The sequence below is a fragment of the Macaca nemestrina genome, chromosome 5 (assembly GCF_043159975.1).
Source record: "Macaca nemestrina isolate mMacNem1 chromosome 5, mMacNem.hap1, whole genome shotgun sequence".
In the NCBI taxonomy this organism is placed as follows: domain Eukaryota; kingdom Metazoa; phylum Chordata; class Mammalia; order Primates; family Cercopithecidae; genus Macaca; species Macaca nemestrina.
The window spans coordinates 167,846,973-167,853,083 of record NC_092129.1 but is presented as its reverse complement, the minus strand read 5'-3'; positions in this window follow the sequence as shown (position 1 = coordinate 167,853,083).

Sequence of the window (6,111 nt, the reverse complement as noted above, 5' to 3'; positions counted from 1 at the left end):
GATGTCCAGTTTTATATTAGCTACATGGACATACACATACACAATAATCCAACCTATCTAGAAGAAAAGAGATGTGGATTTCATAAAGATTAGATCTTACTGATCGGAACAATGGGATATTTTTAGTCGTAAAGGAGTAATAGGTAGGGATAAAAAGAGTTCATGAATCAATAGAGGCAAAGATAAAGGCAGCTTATTAAGGAAATGGGCAAAGGATCAGTGGGCCAAGGAGAAAAAAGAAAGAGTAGCAGCCTCCTGCTTTGCACATTCTGCAGGTAAACCAGCATGAACTGAGCAGTGAGGTCTTCATTCAGTTACACAGGAGGGGGGAACATCATAGGCTCATTAAATGTCTGCAGAAGCCAGATGCTATGTGGCTATTTAGCTGTCTGAGTTAGGGGCTGTTTTTCTTGCAGCCTTATTTAACAACCACAGCCCAGCAGGCGCAAGAAGGAGAACATAGAAAAGAAACTAAGCTCTTGGTTTTGAAAGTCTGGAGAAACTAATAATTCAGGTACCCACAGAGTTATGCAAAGAGCCAGGAGACCAGATTTGATTTGGGTTTGTGCCTTCTGGTACTGGGGAGAAGAATCTGCTGCTTGGGCAGTTCAGAATACTTCAGTATTTGATTTCTACTGTGCCCTGCTTTTCAAAAAGACACCCTCTTTAAAACTTAAAATAAGGCTGGGCTTAGAATATATGATTAGAATATAATCATATATTATAGAATATAATACAGTAATTGCTTAGAATATAATACAGTAATTGTTCAACCAATGCTAACTAATACTATTATATATCTTTATAGCTGTCACTGACTTTTGCATTTAATAATATGATGATGTGCATGTGTACAGCAGCTGTTCATGTTTGAAGAACTTTATAAATAATTCTTCTAAAGAATACCCTATGTGCTCATTTGCTTTGATTTGTTCAAATAGGGTAAATAAAACAGGCAAGAGGCCCAATATTGGTCAAAGAGCTTCCTGAAGTCTTCCTTAAGTCACCTGAGATGCACATTTTCACATTCAAGTGGAACAAAGCAATGCTTTACCTTCTTGTTTCAGCTCTCATACTGTAAATAAGCATCTTTTTTTTTTTTTTTTTTGACAGGTCTTGCTGTGTTCCCCAGGCTGGAGTGCAGTGGTGAGATCAGGGCTCACGAAATCCTCCCACCTCAGCCTCCCAAGTAGCTAGGACTACAGGCGTGTACCACCACGCCTGGCTAATTTTTTTAATTTGTAGAGATGAGGTCTCACTATGTTGCCCCAGCTGGTCACAAACTGCTGGGTTCAAGGGACCCGCTTGCCTCAGCTTTCCAATGTGCTGGGATTACAGGTGCGAACCATGGCTGAGTTTCTTTTTTACAGTTGATCTAGTGTCTTGGTTTTCACATAGTTGTGTTTTTTATTGGAAATTTCACTGTTTAAAATGGCCCCAAACTCAGTTGCTGAAGTCCCACGACTTTCTATCTCTCCTTCTTTGTGTCCTTTGTTTTTTTTCTTTCTTTTTTTTTTTTTTTTTTTTTTTTTTGAGATGGAATTTCACCCATGTTGCCCAGGCTGGAATGCAGTGGTGCAATCTCGGCTCACTGCAACCTCTGCCTCCCAGGTTCAAGCTATTCTCCTGCCTCAGCCTCCCCAGTAGCTGGGATTACAGCTGCCCACCACCATGCCCAGATAATTTTTTGTATATTTAGTAGAGATGGTGTTTCACTATATTGGCCAGGCTGGTCTCGAACTCCTGACCTCAGGTGGTCCACCTGCCTCAGCCTCCCAAAGTGCTGGGATTACAGGATTACAGGTGTGAGCCACCATGCCCGGCTTTGTGTCTTTTCTTATTTACTTTTTTCTTTCAGGGAATACATACTTCAATGTGACCTCTATTTGCTTTATTTGTTAATCAGATACCTTACAGCAAGGTACTTTTCTCTTTTTTGTTTTTTTTTTTTTTGAGAGGGAGTTTGTTGCGCAGACTGGAGTGCAATGGCGCGATCTCGGCTCACTGCAACCTCCGCCTCAAATGTTCAAGTGATTCTCCTGCCTCAGCCTCCTGAGTAGCTGGGATTACAGGCATGTGCCACCACGCCCGACTAATTTTGTATTTTTAGTAGAGATGGGGTTTCTCCATGTTGGTCAGGCTGATCTTGAACTCCTGACCTCAGGTGATCCACCTGCCTTAGTCTACCAAAATGCTGGGATTACAGCTGTGAGCCACCTCGCCCGGCCAGAGGTACCTTTCTTGAGCTACAAAGCTATTCTCTGTGTATTTAAATTCTCCCATTTTAAGCAAACAGCGAAAGTCCACAGCTCTCACTGCCTTTTGTAAAAGTCTAAACCCATGAGGAGAAGATATTGGGTGTCAATCACAGGAGAGAGGAGCAGCACCTTAGAGAGAACACAATGGGATGAGGAAGGAGAAATATTCTTCTGGATCCTGAAGGGGAGAGAGTGTTTTCTGCAAACCTGTCCCCCACCCCTCTTCAAATCAGCACCAGGAGGATGTGCCCCAGAGACAACGGAAAGGACTCCAGGCACAGGGCTCCCAGTCCCAGCCAAGATTCCCTTACCCACAAGTGACAAAGAAGCATCAGAGCCACAAGACTCGAAGGGACCTTGTGGGCCAGGACAATGGGGACTTCTGGTGTGGCAGATGATTAAAACCAAGTCAGCAACTCGGCCTTTGTCACTGTGAGACCTGGGTACATTTGGTGTGGGGAAAGTCCCAGCAATGACTGAAAATAAATCCTGGGCCCCCATCTCAGCGAGGTGAGGGGCCAGAAACCAAGTCCAAGATCTCTGAAAGAAAGTAAAGAAGGACAGCTTTCCTGCATATGGAGTTTGTGAGCTGAGAGTTGTAAGGACCACACAGCAAAAGGAAAGGACAGAGACTTGCTAAATGCGGATGAGAAGGAAAGAGAAATTATTACCCATAGCAGGTGGGTATAGTTACTGGGAAATTGAATTATTTTGGCCTAAGCATTATCAAATATTTCAAGGTGCTTAACTTTTCTTAAAAGTGGCCTTCAAGGCCAGGCACGGTGGCTCACACCTGAAATCCCAATGCTTTGGAAGACTGAGACAGGAAGATTGCTTGAGCCCAGGAGTTTGAGGCTGCAGTGAGCACCGCTGCACCCCAGCCTGGGTGGTAGAGCAAGACCCTGTTGCTGCGGTAAACTGAGGAACGGAGAGACCAATATGAGAGAAACAGGAGGATTGTTTATTTTAGGTACGCATCGGCTCAGTAGATTCATATCCAAAAAACTGGGCATTAAACAAAGACAGAGCGGGATTTTTATAAGTGGACTTACAATAAATAAAACAAAAGCAGTTAATCAAATGATAGGTCACATAATCTATAGCATAGCATAACTTGTGGCCTTGCATAGCCAGTGGCCTTGTAGCTGCATTGAAAGAAAAACAAGCACTGGCTAAATACAGACATTTGTAAAACATAATCATGCTTAAGAAGCCTGGGAAAGGAGTAACAGTAAAATAATTTGTCTTTCTCCTTTTTTTTTTGTTCCTTCAGCCTTGCTCTGGAGGGCGGGTGTCTGGAGCCCATTCCTTTGACCTTGGCTTCTTAAACAGTGTTATTTTATAACTGTCCTTGAAGCCAGCTTGCTGCACTAGCAGAGGCACACTTGATCTTTTCTTTTTAACCCTTGCCTTGCCTGTTACTTTTCTTAGAGTGAATGAATGCATATTTATTTTTAAATTTCTGCCTCAGTTTCCCCCCTTTGATGCCTTTTATAAAAGAAGTTTAATAGAAGGCATTACTATTGCTTAGTTCTGCCTGTAGAGACAAGTTTTCCTCTTTAGACAAAGGTTGATTTACACAGAGCCATTAGCTGACTGGTAGTTTGCCTAGTTATTATTGCCTCTATAGTTGATTGAAAGCTTCTAATAAGGAGACGTAAGAGACAAAGGAGTATAAAGCAACTTCCTAGTATGGCCAGAACGACTCCTACTGAAGTCCTGAACCCTCCGAGAAATGAAAACCAGCCTCCAAAGAGAGACTCTGGAGACCACCCTTTCCAAGTTTCAACTGGAACCTGGGCTAATTTTCTCATTCTTGCAGTTATTTCCATAATTGCCTTTCCATTGTCATCGATTTCTAGGCAGCAATTTGTCAGACTGAACTTTCCACATACTCCTCCTTCCCGGGCTAGGAGGTAGTCTGAAGCTAATCTGTTCTGATAGATAGCATTCCTCATTTTAGTGGCTTGCTGGGCCAGATGGGTCCAGGTTCTCTTTTTGATAACATATAGGAAGGTTGCTGGGTATGTATGTACGTAGACATGTAAGGGGTAACCTGCAGTCCACATGGGTAAGTCTGGCTTTAGAATAGTGAAATTTACAGGATTACAGGTTTTTGCTTCACAATCTGGTTTCACTGGCATTTTGGAAAGTATAATTGACCTTTGCTGTGTGCTAGGGTGTCACGATACGCAATACCAACAATCTTTCTCTGGGGTCCCAGGGGAACAAGGTGGAGTTACTCTTGGCATGCGTATATATTTGTAGTTATTTCTATAGTATCTTTCCAAAGGTAAGTTTCCACAGACGGGTAAGTCTTGACATGCTACCTGACAAGCATCAAAATACAGAGAAATGGGCCCTCAGTAAAAGGGAGGGATCCTGGTTTGGTTTAAGAGGGGACCTTCTTTTGACCCTCCACGAATTTCAAACCATTCACCAGTTGAAAACTTGGGGTCATTCATTTATGCAGCCAACAGACACATGAAAAAATGCTCCTCATCACTGGTCATCAGAAAAATGCAAATCAAAACCACAATGAGATACCATCTCACACCAGTTAGAATGGTGATCATTAAAAAGTCAGGAAACAACAGGTGCTGGAGAGGATGTGGAGAAATAGGAACACTTTTACACTGTTGGTGGGACTGTAAACTAGTTCAACCATTGTGGAAGACAGTGTGGCGATTCCTCAAGGATCTAGAACTAGAAATACCATTTGACCCAGCAATCCCATTACTGGGTATATACCCAAAGGATTATAAATCATGCTACTATAAAGACACATGTACACGTATGTTTATTGTGGCACTATTCACAGTAGCAAAGACTTGGAGCCAATCCAAATGTCCATCAATGATACACCAGATTAAGAAAATGTGACACATATACACCATGGAATACTATGTAGCCATAAAAAAGGATGAGTTCATGTCCTCTGTAGCAACATGGATGAAGCTGGAAACCATCATTCTGAGCAAACTATCGCAAGGACAGAAAACCAAACACCGCATGTTCTCACTCATAGGTGAGAACTGAACAATGAGAACACTCGGGCACAGGGCAAGGAACATCACACACCAGGGCCTGTCGTGGGGTGGGGGGCGGGGGGGAGGGATAGCATTAAGGGAAATACGTAATGTAAATGACGAGTTAATGGGTGCAGCAAACCAACATGGCAGATGTATACATATGTGACAAACCTGCACGTTGTGCACATGTACCCTAGAATTTAAAGTATAATTAAAAAAGAAAGAAAACTTGAGGTCATAACATACATAAGGTTGGTTATTTCCTGGGTCACAAATTGAGTAGGTGGTCTGATTATAAGTACAAGTTCCTAAGTGAGTCCCTGCACATTCATAATAAGTATGGTACAATAGAGTTCTAGTTATACTGTTCCCTGACCAAGTAGTATGTGTACAGTGGGGACACCCTTCTATGGGTGCTTCTTCTAGCATGGTTAAGGGGGGTAACAACAGCAAAACAATGTACATACAGCAAAACAATTCATATCCAGCAAGGACAAAAGAGGTCCTTACCTGGGGAAGGAGGTTGAGCACAGCGACAAAACAATAGTAAAACAGTATTACAGGAAAACTACTAGTCCTAAGATTTCTAACTATATTTACTTGCTTGACGAGTCCTCAAGCTTTAGCCCTGCATAAACTAGTCAGCTTCCGGTGTGTGACTAGAGCAAGGCTTGTTGTTTTCTGAAGCTTCAGCCGTGCATAAACTAGTCAGCCTCTGGAGTGACCAAAGCAGGGCTGTTGTCCTCAGCAGCAACTCTGTCTTGTCGCAGAATCAGCCGAGTCAAATGGTCTGCGTCCTGCTGGCTGGTTTACTTATACCT